This window comes from Dama dama, chromosome X, assembly GCF_033118175.1.
Source record: "Dama dama isolate Ldn47 chromosome X, ASM3311817v1, whole genome shotgun sequence".
Taxonomy (NCBI): domain Eukaryota; kingdom Metazoa; phylum Chordata; class Mammalia; order Artiodactyla; family Cervidae; genus Dama; species Dama dama.
The window spans coordinates 19,818,645-19,835,604 of record NC_083714.1 but is presented as its reverse complement, the minus strand read 5'-3'; the positions used below and the strand labels follow the sequence as shown (position 1 = coordinate 19,835,604).

At 43.9% G+C, this 16,960-nt stretch overlaps 1 pseudogene; it reads left to right on the top strand.

The window, feature by feature from the left end:
* Window positions 1-718: 718 nt before the first annotated feature.
* LOC133052558 (nuclear RNA export factor 3-like) lies at window positions 719-8,276 on the top strand (annotated as a pseudogene).
* Window positions 8,277-16,960: the final 8,684 nt, after the last annotated feature.

Below are 16,960 nucleotides of genomic sequence, written 5' to 3'. Positions count from 1 at the left end.
TCAGGGCTATGTTCCTGTGTTGCTGGAGAATTTGTATGGTATGTTTTGCTTTGGAACTTGTTGGCTCTTGGGTGGTGCTTGGTTTCAGTGTAGGTATGGAGGCTTTTGTATGATCTCTTATCAATTAATATTCCCTGGAGTCAGGAGTTCTCTGGTGTTCTCAGGTTTTGAACTCAGCCTCCTGCCTCTGGATTTCAGTCTTCTTCTTACAGTAGCCTCAAGAGTTTTCCATCTATACAGGACTGATGATAAAACATCTAGGTTAATGATGAAAAGTTTCTCCACAGTGAGGGACACCTGGAGAGGTTCACAGAGTTACATGGAGAAGAGTAGAGGGAGGAGGGAGATAGAGGTGATTGGGAGAAGAAGAGGGGGAATCGAAAGGGGAGAGAGCAAGCTAGCCAGTAATCAATTCCCTATGTGCTCTCCACAGTCTGGAACATTCAGAGATGTTCACGGAGTTACACAGAGAAGAGAAGAGGCAGGAAGGAGACAGAGGTGGCCAGGAGGAGAAAAGGGGAATCCAAAGAAGAGAGACAGATCCAGCCAGTAATCAGTTCCCTAAGTGTTCTCCATAGCCCGGAACACACAAAGAGATTCACAGATTTGGGTAGAGAAGAGAAAGGGGAGGGAGGAGATAGAGGCGACCTGGTGGAGAAAAAGGAGAGTCAAAAGGGGAAGAGAACAATCAAGCCAGTAATCACACTCCCAAATAAAAATGGGCATTGAAGATTGGGTTCTTAAAGGTACAAAATTGATAACAAATACCACAAAGCAAAGATTAAAAATCTATAGTAGAAATTAGACTCGCAAAAATACAATAATAAAACAACAAAACAAACTCACAAACATTATAAAATATATATATGGAGTTTGCTTTAAAAATAGGGCCTTTTTTTTTGGCAAGGTAATAGTCGATTATAAAAATGAAAATTAAAGGAGTAATAGAGGATTTAAAAATTAAAAAATTAATTTAAAAAATGATAATAGTAAAAATACATCTAGGAATTTCTCTGAAACTGTTGTGGACAGTATGGGGTCAGTCCAGTTTCAGTAAGTTCCTTGATTCGGCTTATACTTCTCATGATCTATAGGCCTGTTCAGATGTATTCAGTGCTAACTACAAGGTTTTAATCTGTTGCACCTGTCACTTCCAAAGCAGTTCCCTGTATTTTAGTTTCTTCTGTTTGCTCATCTCTTCAGTGTCTATTTTCCACCCTGACACAATGGGGCAAAGATGGTCACTTATTTAGGCTCACTTGTTCAGTCGTGCTGTGGGGAGGGAGGAACACTGGAAACAAATATTACTGGCGTGTGTGGGAAGTGCTCACAGTGTTTCAGTCGCCCTGGGTTTGCCCCCACTCACGGCGTGTGTGCTTTCATGGTCCACACTTCTCAGGCTCTAGGTTGCTCTGCCGGGAACTGTCTAAGGAGGCCTTGGGTTGCATGCACTTTCCAGATCTAAGCCGCTCAGGTTCACGTTCTTGAGTACTCCCCAAAGGCGCAGACTCAGTTGGGCCTGTGTTTTTTGCCCTTCCCAGGTCCGAGCAGCTCAGGTGACCAGGTGCTTGGCGAGCACAGTCACCCCCAGGTGGGCAGTGTGTCTTATCACCTCCCCGGTCCCAGTAGCCCAGTTTTCTGGGTGTACAACGGGCATGCTTTTCAGGTATGCCGTGTGTCTCTCTCTTCTGGGGAGCTGATCTCTGGCTGCAACCCTCCCAGCGGATGTCAACCGTCCAGAATGCCAGGAACTCTTGGTTAGCAACAGAGCCTGTTTGCAGTTTGGTAGAGGATGCCTCTCTGGGGCCGCGATTGCCCCTTTCTGGCTCTGGCTCCACCTACCCCCCCCCCCCCCGCCCCCGCCACCTGCTTGTCTCCAGCGGGGGATGGGCTGGTCCACAGCCTGCTAGCTCTCCTCTGGTATTTGCTCAGTCCTTTGTTCTGTGAGCCTGCCTGGAAATGCCTCAGGTTAGGGCTTTTCGCTGGATAGTTCTCTCTCTCTTTTTTTCTCTCTCTCTTTCTGCCTATCCCACAGTTTGGGTTGCTATCTCACGCTAGTTCCCTCAGATTGCCCTCAGGGCATTCTGACCCAGTCCTTACCCTAAGCAATGCAGCCCATGCCTCCCTGTTCAGCCCCAGCATGCTGGTGGCGGCTGGGAGCGCTGGGAGTTGCCATTAGGCACGTAATCTATGGGTTTTAATTATTTATTTATTTATTTTCCCTCCCGGTTGTGTTGCCCTCTAAGATTCCAAGATTCCCCACAGACCCGCCGGTGAGAGTGTTTCCTGGTGTTTGGAAACTTCTCTTTTAAGACTCCCTTCCCAGGACGGATGTCCATCCCTACCTCTTTTTATCTTTTATATTTTGTCCTACCTCCTTTCAAAGACAATGGGCTGCCTTTCTGGGTGCCTGATGTCCTTCTGAACAGCATTCAAAAGTTGTTCTGTGGAATTTGCTCAGCGTTCAAATGTTCTTTTGATGAATTTGTGGGGGAGAAAGTGGTCTCCCTGTCCTATTCCTCCGCCATCTTAGGACTGCCCCTGAGTGTGGAGTTTTAAGCCAATTTTTTCACTCTCCTCTTTCACTTTCATCAAGAGGCTCTTGAGTTCTTCTTTGCTTTCTGCTATAAGGGTGGTGTCATATGCATATGTGAGGTTATTGATATTTCTCCTGGCAATCTTGATTCCAGCTTGTGCTTCATCCAGTCCAGCATTTCTCCTGATGTACTCTGCATACAAGTTAAATAAGCAGGGTGACAATATATAGCCTTGATGTACTCCTTTCCTGATTTGGAGCCAGTCTGTTGTTCCATATCCAGTTCTAACTGTTGTTTCTTGACCTGAATACAGATTTCTCAGGAGGCAGGTCAGGTGGTCTGGTATTCCCATCACTTTAAGAATTTTCCAGTTCAGACAACAGTTTGCTCTGATCCACATAGTCAAAAGCTTTGGCATAGTCAATAAAACAGAAATAGATGTTTTCCTGTGTTGATATTTTGCTACTTTTGGAAACTTTTCAACCAAGTTCTCATCAACTACAATTTCCCCAGTCTTTCCTCTCCTTCTGTCTGGCACTCACATTAACCATGTGTTAGGTATACTCCTTGCATCATCTATAATTCTGTACACCACTCCTTTGGTATTCTCCATATTATATCTCTCCAGACTCCATTATGGAGCTTTTCATCATACTTATCTTTCATTTCTCTAATTCTTTCAGAGAGGCAGAAAGCATGAACCATCAGGCCATACTAGTTTTAAGGGTATGTTTCATTGTCTTCCCAGAGTAGAGCAGAGAAATAAGACTTCAGGGTGAAAAGTCACTTGTCCCAGGTCACCTAGACTGAACCAAGTAGAACAGGGTCTAACATCACAAACTATACTCTATATCCAGACTATTTCCTTAATGGCTGTTTTCTTTTTGGCTGTGACTTCCCCCTATGTCTCATTTCCCAAAAATTGGAGCCACAGTGAAGTCTCTCAGGCTTTTTTTTTTTTTTTTTTTTTTTTTTAGCACTGTGATGCATTTCTGTATACATTACAAACTCAGTCATAATTCCTCATTAGCCATGATATTTATTGAGTATTTATTTCTGGTAGTTTGTCCATTGATCTGTTGTCATCAATTTTAGATCACACTGACAAGGTGAACTCTTTACAAAGAAGAGCATGCAGCTAAGGTATTTACCAAAGGCAGGACACCTATTTGTCTGAACAGGTCAATTTCTAGCAGCAGCAAGATAGAGATTCAGAAGAAAGTGATGCTCATATGGACATCCAAGCAAGAGAGTAAGTGACCATGGCATGGCTGACATGTACCAACCAGTGAAAACCAAAACCTTGTAGTTCAACCTGTCAATCTTCTGTATAACCAGGAAGACTGAGGAATGATGGGATGAGTTTACTGTTTGAACAATCATCATTGTAACTCTGGTATCACTTGGGAAAATGTAGAGACTTTCCAAGCCTACCTGGAGCACTTTCTTCTCTCCACTTCCCCACAGTGCTCTGTATGCCATTCCACCCCATCATCAGAGACGTAGTTTTCAGAAACAAGACCAATTAATACTGTCAGGTGAGTGTATGCTCCTCGGTTCTTTGTCTCATCACAACAAAGATTTGGAGTGATGGACATTAAAGCCCCCTTGGCAGGTCACAGCTCTCGGAGGACAGACTGTGTTATAGCTCTCAGGTCACGAATGGATCTTATTATAGCTCTTAAATAAATCAGTGTTACAGCTCAGTGTTACAGCTGTATTTTATTTAGATAATAACAGGAAAATCCATCTTTGAGGCATGAGGGCACATCGACCCAAAGATGTGAAGAGAAGATCGCCCCATTGCGCAGGAGAGAGAGAGAGAGAGAAAGAAGAGGGCTTTGGCTCCTCTTTTTATATGTTTCTCTGTCTCTGGGCCTGTCTTATGTAAATTGGGCCAGTCATGAGTGTTGTTTGTTTTACCTGAGGTTCTCACTCCGGTCCTCGGACCTTCCTTTGTTCTATTTTCGCGGGCTTTTCCCTTCCAGGTCTTTTGGCCACCGCCATTCTGGACTCCTTTCCCTATTCTAACTACCTAACAATACTAACATGGAGATAAAGAAAAGCCTCCAGAGAAAAGAATGGAAAGAAACAAACAGGATGAGACCTTGGGGAGCTGGTTCAAGATCATGGTGATTGTCCTGGCTAAATGGATGGACCTAATATGTAGAAGATGACAGAGAATCATGTTGGATTTGTGTAGAGATGCTAGGAAATTTTCTGGGGCATTGATGTAATCTGCCTTGTTTTTACTAGGAGCTATCTTCCTAGATCATGTAAGGCTAGTTCAGAGAAGCAATAGAAAGGAAACAGACTGCCTGCAAGGAGGAACATGGGAGAGATTGACTAAAAGCAAAGGAGGAAACCTACTGCCAGGGAGATGAAGCACTTAACATCAAATCATGTGTTTTGCTCAAGCAGTGTGTGGGAGGAGGTTGAGTCTCTGGGGTCAATATCAGAATGGTAGGCCAGGTCTACTTCATGTGGATCTTTTGGAAGTTTTTGAAAGGAAGTACATTTGAAACATATTAATCGATTTGTTCAGGGAGAGTATTTGAATGAAAGAAAAGTTACATAGAAAGTCCATGTCTAGTACAACAGTTAATGATAACAGATATTGTCCTATCTTTAAAAATGATTTAAAGCCTGAAAAAAGGTCCTAAATCAAGACATAGTTGGGTCTTATCTTAACCATGGATTCCCTTGTATCCATTCTCTTTCCCATTTGTTCTTTGACTCCTAGATTCCCTTTGGTATAAAATATAATGAGACGTGGCTGCTGAATTTGATTCAGAAACAAAGCAGTGTCCCCTTCACTGCATTCAAAGTAAGACAGGACATGTAGGTGATGAGAGCAAATGGGGTAGATGGCAGGCCCAAATGAGAAATGGCTCTGGTCACATATTCTCTTTCTCTTGTCACTCTCCCTACAGTTTCACTATGAGAAAATGCAGGCCCAGTTCTTTTTTGAGAATGCCAACACTGCCCGTGCATTGAAGAATGTCAGTGGCAAGATTTTCAATGAGAATAATGAAAAGGTGTATGTCAAGGGCGTGCTCAAGGCTGACTAGGGACAAGAGGCAGGGGAGGGGCATGGTCTTGCTTGATCCCATGCACAGATTTCCTGGAGCTTACCCAGTCCCTCTTGCGTTCTTTACAGATATTTATCTTTGTTGAGCTCTGTGATGCACCACAGTCCATGCACTGATGTCTGAAAAGGTGAAACAGATAAAGATAATGCAGACTCAACACAAGCTGTGCACTCACAGCCAGATGCACCACTTCCCCCGACTCACCCTCAATCTCAGGCCTACTGAACCCCATCCCAAACTCTGCAGCTGACCATGAACAAACCATATGATGCCTGCCAGCAATCTCTTGACTTCCAGAAACTTTGTTTTGGCCCTGTTATGGCTACAGCAGTAATTGTAGGGCAGGTGAGGGTAGAGGGTCTGTCTGGAAAGGACACTCAGGAATGATATCATGGGGAGGGGTTGGTCCTGGAGGTGTACCAGCTGGGACCCTCTCAGCCTCTGTCTCCCTCGTCCTGGCTTCCTGGAGACTTAATGACCTATGATATTCTAATGACACAGAATTGATGAAATGGCATGGCTCTTTCACTGCATATCCATCCAGGGATCAAGCCCATGGTGAGGACCTAGGCCAAATGTTGGGGCTGATGGTGAGGGAGGGAGATATCAGATAGAAGAGGCAGATATGTTTCAGATGTTCCCTTTGGAGTCCTCACACTCTTTCCTCATCGTAGCTTTAGTCTGTGGACCTATGCAACAAGAAACAGTACCTGCTGGATGGCCTGTCCACCGTTCTGGAGAATGCTTCCACCACCAAGAACTTGGACCTCTCCAACACTGAGGTGAGCTGGGGCACCCAGATCATCCTTTGAAAGGAACATGGGGGAGCTCAAGGGGTGGTGACTGCTGAGGGAAATTTGTAGGGAAAGGAAGGTTGCAGGTACAGAGACATCTGGTAGATGTAGGTGTTCCCCGTAATTCCAGGTGAAGGCTGCAGGGGAGATGGACAAGGGTCAGCAGCTGGAACCAGAAGAGATGTTTGCAGACAGAAACGAAGTGTGCACCAGCTTTCCTGATCAGTCAACCAACATAAGGTCTCCCTCTGCCTTCTCTCTACACCCTATGTCTCTCTCATCTCTCCCCTCCTCCTTCCACTCCCTTTGTCTTCATCCCCCTCCCTACCTCCTGAGACCCACCTCACTCACCTCCTTGACATAGCACCTAGGCCATCCCTGAAGTGTGTCCTGACTTGACAGAATGCTGGATCACCTGTGAGGTAGTGTTGTAGCCACGCGTTCTGGGAAACAAACTCACTCAGAAGGACAATGCAGATAGTGGAGTGAAGTTTATTACACCGGCAGGCCCAAGGCAGAGTCTCCTCTTAGCCAAGGACCCCAACCAACATTTGTGAAAATCTTTTACACCCCATGTGTACGTGTCTGAACCCACCACTCCAAATTCCTTGAGACTTACATAAACAAAGGAAGGGTAAATACAATCCCAATAACCCCATCATTCATGTGCCATGTGCTCAGACAGTTAAACAATTAGCCAGTAATTAATAAGCCCAAGGTTACATGCCAATAGGTACAGAAAATTTATGGCCTGTCTGGAGGAAGGGGTGATTAGTGTATGTGCTCTCTTAGGCGATGAGTAACCTGGATATGATCTTCAAGGTTCCCCTGTCTGGAGGGGTTCTTATCCTTCTATTGTTTCCATAGGCACTAAACACAGAGTTCAGAGTCCATTGGAGAGGTGGCAGAGCATGATCAACATGAACAGGCCTGAGATGGAGGCCAGGCCCTATGAATTCCTTCTTCAGTAGCAAAGCACTGGGTTCTTTGCCCATTCCCTCTTCTCTCCATAGCCTTCAGTGGGTCCAAGTTCCATTTTTGAACTTGACCCTTAAATGTCCTGGGGGAGGAGTTGTACCATCCTCTGTGGGAACCTGAAAAGGCTCTGGATTTTCCTCAGCCATGTTCTCCACAGGCTTTGGGGAAACCATGGAGATGATTGAAAATGTATTCCTGCCCCTGGAATTTTCAGGAACACTTTCTCCCCTGACCTCTGGCCCCACCCTGCCCTGGGCCCATCCATTTCCCTGATCATCCAGCACCATGTCCTGGACTGTACTGCTGACTTCCTCTTCCCTCCCCCAGGATGGCCAGGAGATACTCTCAAGGTCTAAGTGTGCTGTTGAAGTTCCCAAGTGCTTCACAACATGCACGGTCAACACAGAGGATCCAGCATGGTTCTAGGTAGTACATGAGGGAGTTTCAGCCCTGGTCCTGAGGACTGTTCTGATTCCAGGGAAGCTTCTTTGAATTTGATGAGTTGAAGAGTCTAATCTTGCAATTTCTGCATCAGTAAGTACCCCTGGGAATCTGAGCAAGAGAAGGGCTTGGACAGGGGTGACCATCCAAGCTCCATACCACAGAGATATACCGTCCTCATTGCTCTCATCAGCTATTACCTGATCCATGAGTATGGGGACAACCAGGGAGCCCCGGATTTTTATCATGAGGAAGTCTTTTTCTTCCTCACCATGGCATTCCACCCCAAGGACCCAAGCCCATGAGTTTCACAGCCCAGAGTCCTCCCCTAGTCTGTGTGCTTCCCTTGCAGATGCAGGCCAGCTCCTGCTGACACCTATGCTGGCCAGACCACCACCCAAGTTTCCTCTGTGTATCCTAGAAGCAACGTGTGACATTCTTCAGGGACAGCAGGAATATGGAGAAGGTCAAGGTCCCCAGTGAGTATGTGGTTGGAAGGCTGGGCAAGAAGGGCAGTGAGGGGGCCAATCATAGTGTCCATGGCGTGGCTGCCCTGACATTCCCTTTCTTCCCCTCCCCCACAGACCTGCATGTCCAACTGCTGAAACACACAAAACATGACACTGTGTGTGCCCTCTGTGCATTGCCCCAAACTCAACATGACTTCAGCTCCTTCGTAGTGGATATATTTTTCCAGATGGTGAGCACCTGCTCCTCCCTTGGTGGGTAGGGGGACAGGAAGCCACAGGCGGGGAAGAGGATGAGTGGTTACTGAATACCTGGGCTCTTCCCTATCAGGAAACAATGCTCTGCTTGTCTGTCAGTGGGCTGTTCAAGGAAGGTGAGTGTGTGTAGCCCCCTCCCCCCAGGTGTCCCACTGCTCACTCACTTGGTCTGGCTCCCCCTCACCAGAACCCTTCCTTCCAGCTTCCCTCTCCTCTCCTCCCCTCCCCTCCAGTCCTCAGTTTTCCCACAGACAACCCAGGTCTGAACTGCATCCATATCTGCCCTGCCCACCTTTGGCACTAGGGACACAGGCTGTTGAGTTTCGTGGCTCCCATACAAGATCCTTACATTGAGAACTTTGGCCAATACTTAATATTGCATTTTCCCCATACACTCACCTCTTTGGCAGCTGAGAAAAATGCATCCCATGAACTTGTGAAGTGGTTGTCATGGGGACATGTCACTGGGAGGAGACTGCTCCTATAGTTGCCCTCCCCATTCCTGACACCCAGGCTCCCCAAGTGAACAAATGTCCCCTCTGCATGAATGTCAAGTCAGACCCTCACTGAGGACCACCATGGGAGTCTGTAAACATGTGGAGCACTAAGGGGTACTCTTGTTTATTGTATGTTGTTGAAGTGGAAGGAAGATCTCAAAGCTGTGTGTATGCCTTCACCAGTAGCGCTCCCCTCTTCATCAGTGGAAGGCTTCCTGTGGTGGACATCTCCACTTCAAGGAAAAGACTTTCTCCAAGTCTGTGAATACCTTCAACAACAACAATCATATGTGATGCCTCTTCTTAATCTGATGACATCTGACAGTCCTAAAGTGCAGTGGTGCAACAATTTGTACCTTAACTATGGACATAATGTGGCTTTTAACTTTGCTAATCATTCTGTTTTTGCTGTTTACTCCTTGCGTCTGTAACTGTGTAGCTGGATTTGTTTCTAGTCACATGAAGGCTTTTAAGTTACAAATGATTGCTCAAACTCCTGTGACTGCCACAGCTTCCTTCAACTACTACTTGGGGCCCCTGGTTCAGAGACCATCAATATGAGAGTTAGGAGAATATATTATCTCACCAGTGTAGGGACAATGCCCCTTATCATCTTGGAAGCAGTTATGGAACAAGGATGACACCCCTTTCCCTAGGCAACATAATTCTCCTAAAAGAAAAGGGGGGAATGAGAGGGTAATGGGCAGGAAGGCCAGGGGTCTCCAAAGGGAGGAAATAGGCTGCAAGTGTCAGAGAATTTTTTATCTCTCTCTTAAGAGGCAGGAGGAAACAAACAAGTGTTAGATTTTTTTCCCCTTCTCTATACAAATTTAAAAAGAGGCTCCTCTTAAAATTCTGTGTTGCCATAACAACACCTGGCTCCACCTGAATTTAAATTTTCTCAAACCTTGAGCTAACCAATGAGTTTTTCTTAAGGAAATGCTTGTCTTAAGCTATGTTAATGTACTATGTATTTACCCTAGGCTCTGTCTTCAAGTCAGTTCCTCCTAAGACTCAGAACTTGACAAACCAGTATGTTTTACTCCCACATTGTTTTCCTAATCTATGTTAATGAAACTATATATTTGCTCAGAAATCTGCCTTTCTTCAAGATTCATGTCAATCATTTTATGGACCAGGATGACTCTGGTGGTGCCAGTTGTTATCTCAAAATGCATGTTGTGGGTGAGGGGCCTGATGCCATTCTGAGTTTTGAGACATTTCCTTTCTCTAATTAGCAGACTGCTAGTAGCTACATAATATCTGGCTAAAGACTAGCGGGGGGAGGGCATTCTTTCTGCCCCCTTCTGATGTCAGAAGCTTTCTCTATCTCTTTTGTACTTTAATAAAACTTTATTGCACAAAAGCTCTGAGTGATCAAGCCTCATTACTCACCCCGGATTGAATTCTTCTCCTCTGCAGGCCAAGAATTCCGGCATCTTTCGTGGTTCAGCAACCTTTCACTAGTGTGCAGGACAACTTTTGAGGACTGGGGAAAATAGAGTATTATTTGCATGTGGAAGCTCTTCAAGGGTCAAGTCTTGAAGGTTCCACAAGGGGACCTTTTCAGATACCCAGAAGCAAAGAGCAGATAGAAGGCAATGGAGGGACAGTTATGATGGCCTTCAGTGGAGAGAGAGCTGATCAGGGTGATCAGCTTACAGTGAACAGTGTTGGATTCATGATCTCTGAAGATTTAACTTCAGGACCAGGGGCCAGGCTTGATCACTCAAGAGCTTTTGTATAGCAGAGTTTTAATAAAGTATAAAAAGGGACAGTGAAAGCTTCTGACATAGACATCAGAAAGGGGATGAAGGGTGGTTCCCCTGCTAGTCTTTAGCCAGAAGTTTTATGTCTGTTAGAAAGCTGTTATTCAGGTAAGAGAGACACCTCAAGGCTGACAGAGTTTCACCTGGCCTCTCTCCCACAGTATGCATTTTTAAGATAGGATGCCATGAAGTGTGTCATCCCTCAGCCATAAAACAATTGATATTAATACTGGTTTGTTGAGCTATTATCAGCCCAAGGTTTGAGAAAAGAAAAAAAAAAAATTTAGTCTTAGGTGAAACCATTTTGAAGAAAAGCAAATTCCAAAGCAAATATATAGTTTCATTAACATAGATTAAGAAAAACATTTCCATAGAGAGTTAGCTTCCTCCTGCCTCGTAACAGAGAGATAAAAAAATGTCTGACACTTGCAGCCTATTTCCTCCTTTTGGAGACCCCTGGTCTCCTTGGCTGTTACCCTCTCAAGGGCATAGTGCTTCAGCTAGGCACCTCTCTGGCAGCTCCAGGTCACTCCCACTGCCCATCAGGGCCATTCACTTGGTTCTTCCAGAAGGAAAAATGAAAAGGCTTCCCCTGAAGAAGATTACATGTTCCATATCTTAACTCTGCTTGAGATGGACTTTGTGAAATTTGTGTCCAGGGTGTGGAACCTGAAACTTGCCACAGCAACCAGCGGTAACCTCAACCCTCCCAATATCAAGGGAAGGTTTTATTAATTATAATAATAAAAATAGTATCAGGGGCTTTTTTATTTTGTTTCAGAATAGTTTTGTTTGTTTGGATATGGTATGTCAACACCCAACAATTACTCTCCTACAGTGACACATAAATCCACTCAGTCAGATTCTTCATCCTCCCAGAGCTCATAATCTGTAATGTTATTTTGTGTGTCTACAGGAACCTGGACATTGGGAGGGTTGAAGTTACTGCTAGTTGCCACATCGAGTTTCAGATTCTGCATCCTGGACATACATTTCACAAGGTCCATCTCGAGCAGGGTTAAGGTATGGAACATATAGTCTTCTTCAGGGAAAGCCTTTTCCTTTTTCCTTCCAGGAGAGCCAAATGAACAGCTCTGATGGGCAGCACGTGTCTGCACATTACTCTCGCCACTCTCTCCTACCAACGTCACTGTCACGTATATCAGCACAAAAAAGAAAAGGCAGAGCAAAGTGATCTCAAGCCAGTTTGGGGCATGTTCTGATAGATTCTGCCAAATTAAAAAATGCCCTCTGCAGAACAACTTCCCCTGGAGTTCTTCTTCAGTTTTCTCTCTCAGAGAAGTAAAAATTAAGGCATAGACACAGGTAACACCCGTGGATAAGCACAGGAACCATTTGAGGGACCACATGGTGAGCCAAGAGGAAATGGCTCCTGGTGTGCTGGTCTGCCCTGGCTCCTGGAGAATGAGGACCAGGCAGGGCTGGGCCATTGGTAGTGTCATAAAGGGCCCCGCCCCAGCCAGAACCTTAATGTGGCCATTATGATGACTTCAGGGCAGAGGAGAAGGAGGCTTGCAGGGGTCAACTGGGAGTATGGCTTAAAGGGAAATGGGGACATTTCAAGTGGGCAATCACAAAAGAGGTGGGGAGTAACAAAATGCCATCTCCTTGCCAGTGCATTCTTTCTGAGCCTGGTGCTCATTTGGGAGGGTGGTTCTGTCTTCAATTTTCCTTATTCCATTTATTGAATCCAGGCAATGATGAGCAGAGCAGATCCGTGGACATGTGCCCCTGTGAAGCAGATAGCCACCTGGCAAAGAAAGATATTTAAAAAAGAGGCCACAAACTAGGAGCCACTGATGTGTTTTGTGTGGACTACACTGCTTCTAAAAATGACTGTGGCCAGTTGCTAGGTCGTGTCTGACTCTTTGAGACCCCATGAACTGTAGTCCATCAGGCTCCTATGTCCCTGGGACTTTCCAAGCAAAAGTACTGGAGTGGGTTGCCATTTCCTTCTCTCCAGGCATAGAGGATGTTTTAGGGCAGTGAAACTACTCTCTATGATGTTATGTAAATATATGACACTAAATATTTGTCAAAACCTGTGGAACACTGCAGCACAAAAAGTGAATCAATGTATGCATATTTAAAATAAAACGTTTGACATCAAGAATGGAATGAAGAATTTGACTAAAGAATCTAATTATATTACAAATGTATGAAACCACCTCACCAAGATCCCTTGACTTAGGTAACTGGAAATGAATGGAGTGTGAAAAACTGAAAGCAAAAGATAAAAGCATTGTAATCTAGTTGATAGTGTTTATAATCTTGGGGGTACAAGTTAACAATCCTAATACTGTTACACAGGCATACTTGAACAGTTAAATAGATGGCACATGAGTACACATACATATATTTCTTTGTCTTGTTAGCTGAAAGGGTCTAAGAGAAATGATACTCCCCAACAATGAAAGAAACAATGACATAGAAATAAGCACAGATCTTTGTCCCCAGTACTCTTTTCCAATAAAAGGTACCAGGCTTCTTGGAGAAATTACTGACTGTAGGGCTCAGAGAGGAAACATAGAAGAGTCTGGGAGATCTTATTGCATCAAAAAGTAAGTGCTTAAAAAAAAAAGCCCCAGAGTAATGGGGTTATGTCAAAGAAGACAGGAATGAGCTTCCAAGGGCCAAAACTATAATAAGATGAGCAACATAATAAATTAAGTAAGTCACCTTTTGGGATTATACCTAAAGTATAAAATGAATATCTATGGGTCCATACTGATTTTAAAAAATGATTGAATACATGTGAGAGAACAGACCAATTTCCCATGCAGAAGAATTTCAGATAATTGACAGGTAATTGTGTTCTCAGGGAGGTGGCGTGTAACTCCCTATTCCTTAAGACTTCTTTCCAAAAAATACAACAATAAGGAGAGGGAGAAAAAGAGTAAAACTGACAGTGGAATAACCTGACAAACATTACTTCAGCCAGCTGCTCAAGGTCAACATTAACAGGTATAAGACATGTTGATTGTATCATGCTATGAAAAGAACACACCATGTCTGCTGTCTTCCTCCCCCAAAATCCATGAAGTGAAAGTGAAAGTCGCTCAGTCGTGTCCAAATCTTTGCGACCCCATGGACTATACTGTCCATGAAATTCTCTAGGCTGGAATACTGGAGTGGGTAGCATTTCCTTTCTCTAGGGAATCTTTCCAACCCAGGGATCGATCCTCGGTCTCCCGCATTGCAGGTGGATTCTTTAAAAGCTGAGGCACAAGGGAAGCTGCCTCCTCCCCACCCCCCCCACAAAAAAGTCCATAGTCCCGGGCTAATAGGGAAAATAATAGAGAAATTCAAATTGAGCAACATTTTATAAAATACCTGACTAGTACTCCTCAAAACTATTAAGATCATAAAAAAATAAGGAAAGTCTGGGAAATTCTCACATCCAAGAAGAGCCTAAAGAGACATGGCTACTACAAGCAATATGGGATCTGGGCTCGGTTCCTGGCTCAGAAAAAGGACACTAGGTAAAAACTAATAAAACCTTAATAGGAAGAATCTTAGAAATAATGTAGGCACTCTAGTTTATAGCAACATGCGTGCTATTTGGGAGCTTTCTGATATATGGAAACTATCTTCACTTTTTTGCAAATCTAAAATCGTTCTAAAGTTTTTTAAAGTTTATCTATAAAACAGAGCAATAGAGGCAATGTTAACATTATTTGCTGATACATAATTGTATATCTGGAGACTCCAAAGAAAAACACTCTATAGAGACAGCCTTTCCTATCCATGGGTTTCACATGCTAAGATTCAATGAACCGTGGATTAGAAATGTTTATTAAAAAAAAAAAAAAAAAAAACTCCAGATAGTTCCAAAGATCAAAATTCAAATTTACCATGCAATGGCAACTATTTACCTGTCATTTATATTGTATTATGTATTATATGTAATTTAGAGATGATTTAAAAAATATGTGAGGATGTGTGTAGTTTATATTCAAATCCTAAAATGCTGTGCTACTTTTTATAAGGGACTAGAGCATCTATCTGTCAGACTCTTTTCGACCCCATGGAATTTTCCAGGCCAGAATAATGGAGTGGGTATTACCCTTTCCCTTCTCCAGGGGGGTCTTCCCAACCCAGGGACCGAGCCCAGGTCTCCCACATTGCAGGCAGATTCTTTACCAGCTGAGCCACAAGGGAAGCCCTGGAATGGGTGAATTTAACTCAGTTGACCATTATATTTACTACTGTGGGCAGGAATCCCTTCGAAGAAATGAAGTAGCCATCATGGTCAACAAAAGAGTTCAAAATGCAGTACTTGGATGCAATGTCAAAAACGACAGAATGATCTCTGTTTGCTTCCGAGGCAAACCATTCAATATCATGGTAATCCAAGCCTATGCCCCAACCAGTAACACTGAAAAGCTGAAGCTGAACAGTTCTATGAAGACCTACAAGACCTTTTAGAATGAACACCCACAAAAGATGTCCTTTTCATTATAGGGGACTGGAATGCAAAAGTAGGAAGTCAAGAAACACCTGGAGTAACAGGCACATTTGGCCTTGGAGTACAGAATGAAGCAGGGCAAAGGCTAATAGAGTTTTGCCAAGAAAATGCACTGGTCATAGCAAACACCCTCTTCCAACAACACAAGGGAAGACTCTACACATGAACATCACCAGATGGTCAACACTGAAATCAGATTCATTATATTCTTTGCAGCCAAAGATGAAGAAGCTCTATACAGTCAGCAGAAACAGGGAGCTGACTGTGGCTCAGATCATGAACTTCTTACTGCCAAATTCAGACTTAAATTGAAGAAAGTAGGGAAAACCACTAGACCATTCAGGTATGACCTGACAAATCCCTTATGATTATACAGTTGGAAGTGAGAAATAGATTTAAGGGACTAGATCGGATAGACGGAGTGCCTGATGAACTATGGACGGAGGTTCGTGACATTGTACAGGAGACAGCGATCAAGACCATCCCCATGGAGAAGAAGTGCAAAAAGGCAAAATGGCTGTCTGAGGAGGCCTTACAAATAGCTGTGAAAAGAAGAGAAGTGAAAAGCAAAGGAGAAAAGGAAAGATATTCCCATTTGAATGCAGAGTTCCAAAAAATAGCGAGGAGGGATAAGAAAGCCTTCCTCAGCGATCAATGCAAAGAAATAGAGGAAAACAACAGAATGCGAAAGACTAGAGATCTCTTCAAGAAAATTAGAGATACCAAGGGAACATTTCATGCAAAGATGGACTTGATAAAGGACAGAAATGGTATGGACCTAACAGAGGCAGAAGATATTAAGAAGAGGTGGCAAGAATACACAGAAGAACTGTACAAAAAAGATCTTCACGACCCAGATAATCACGATGGTGTGATCACTCACCTAGAGCCAGGCATCCTGGAATGTGAAGTCAAGTGGGCCTTAGAAAGTAGCACTACGAACAAAGCTAGTGGAGGTAATGGAATTCCAGTTAAGCTATTTCAAATCCTGAAAGATGATGCTGTGAAAGTGCTGCACTCAATATGCCAACACATTTGGAAAACTCAGCAGTGGCCACAGGACTGGAAAAGGTCAGTTTTCATTCCAATCGCAAAGACTGCTCAAACTACCACACAATTGCACTCATCTCACACGCTAGTGAAGTAATGATCAAAATTCTCCAAGCCAGGCTTCAGCAATACGTGAACCGTGAACTTCCAGATGTTCAAGCTGGATTTAGAAAAGGCAGAGGAACCAGAGATCAAATTGCCAACATTTGCTGGATCATTGAAAAAGCAAGAGAGTTCCAGAAAAACATCTATTTCTTCTTTATTGACTATGCCAAAGCCTTTGATTGTGTGGATCACAATAAACTGTGGAAATTTCTGAAAGATATGGGAATACCAGACCACCTGACCTGCCTCTTGAGAAACCTATATGCAGGTCAGGAAGCAACAGTTAGAACTGGACATGGAACAAGACTGGTTCCAAATAGGAAAAGGAGTATGTCAAGGCTGTATATTGTCACCCTGCTTATTTAACTTATATGCAGAGTACATCATGAGAAATGCTGGGCTGGAGGAAGCACAAGCTGGAATCAAGATTGCCAGCAGAAATATCAATAACCTCAGATATGCAGATGACACCACCCTTATGGC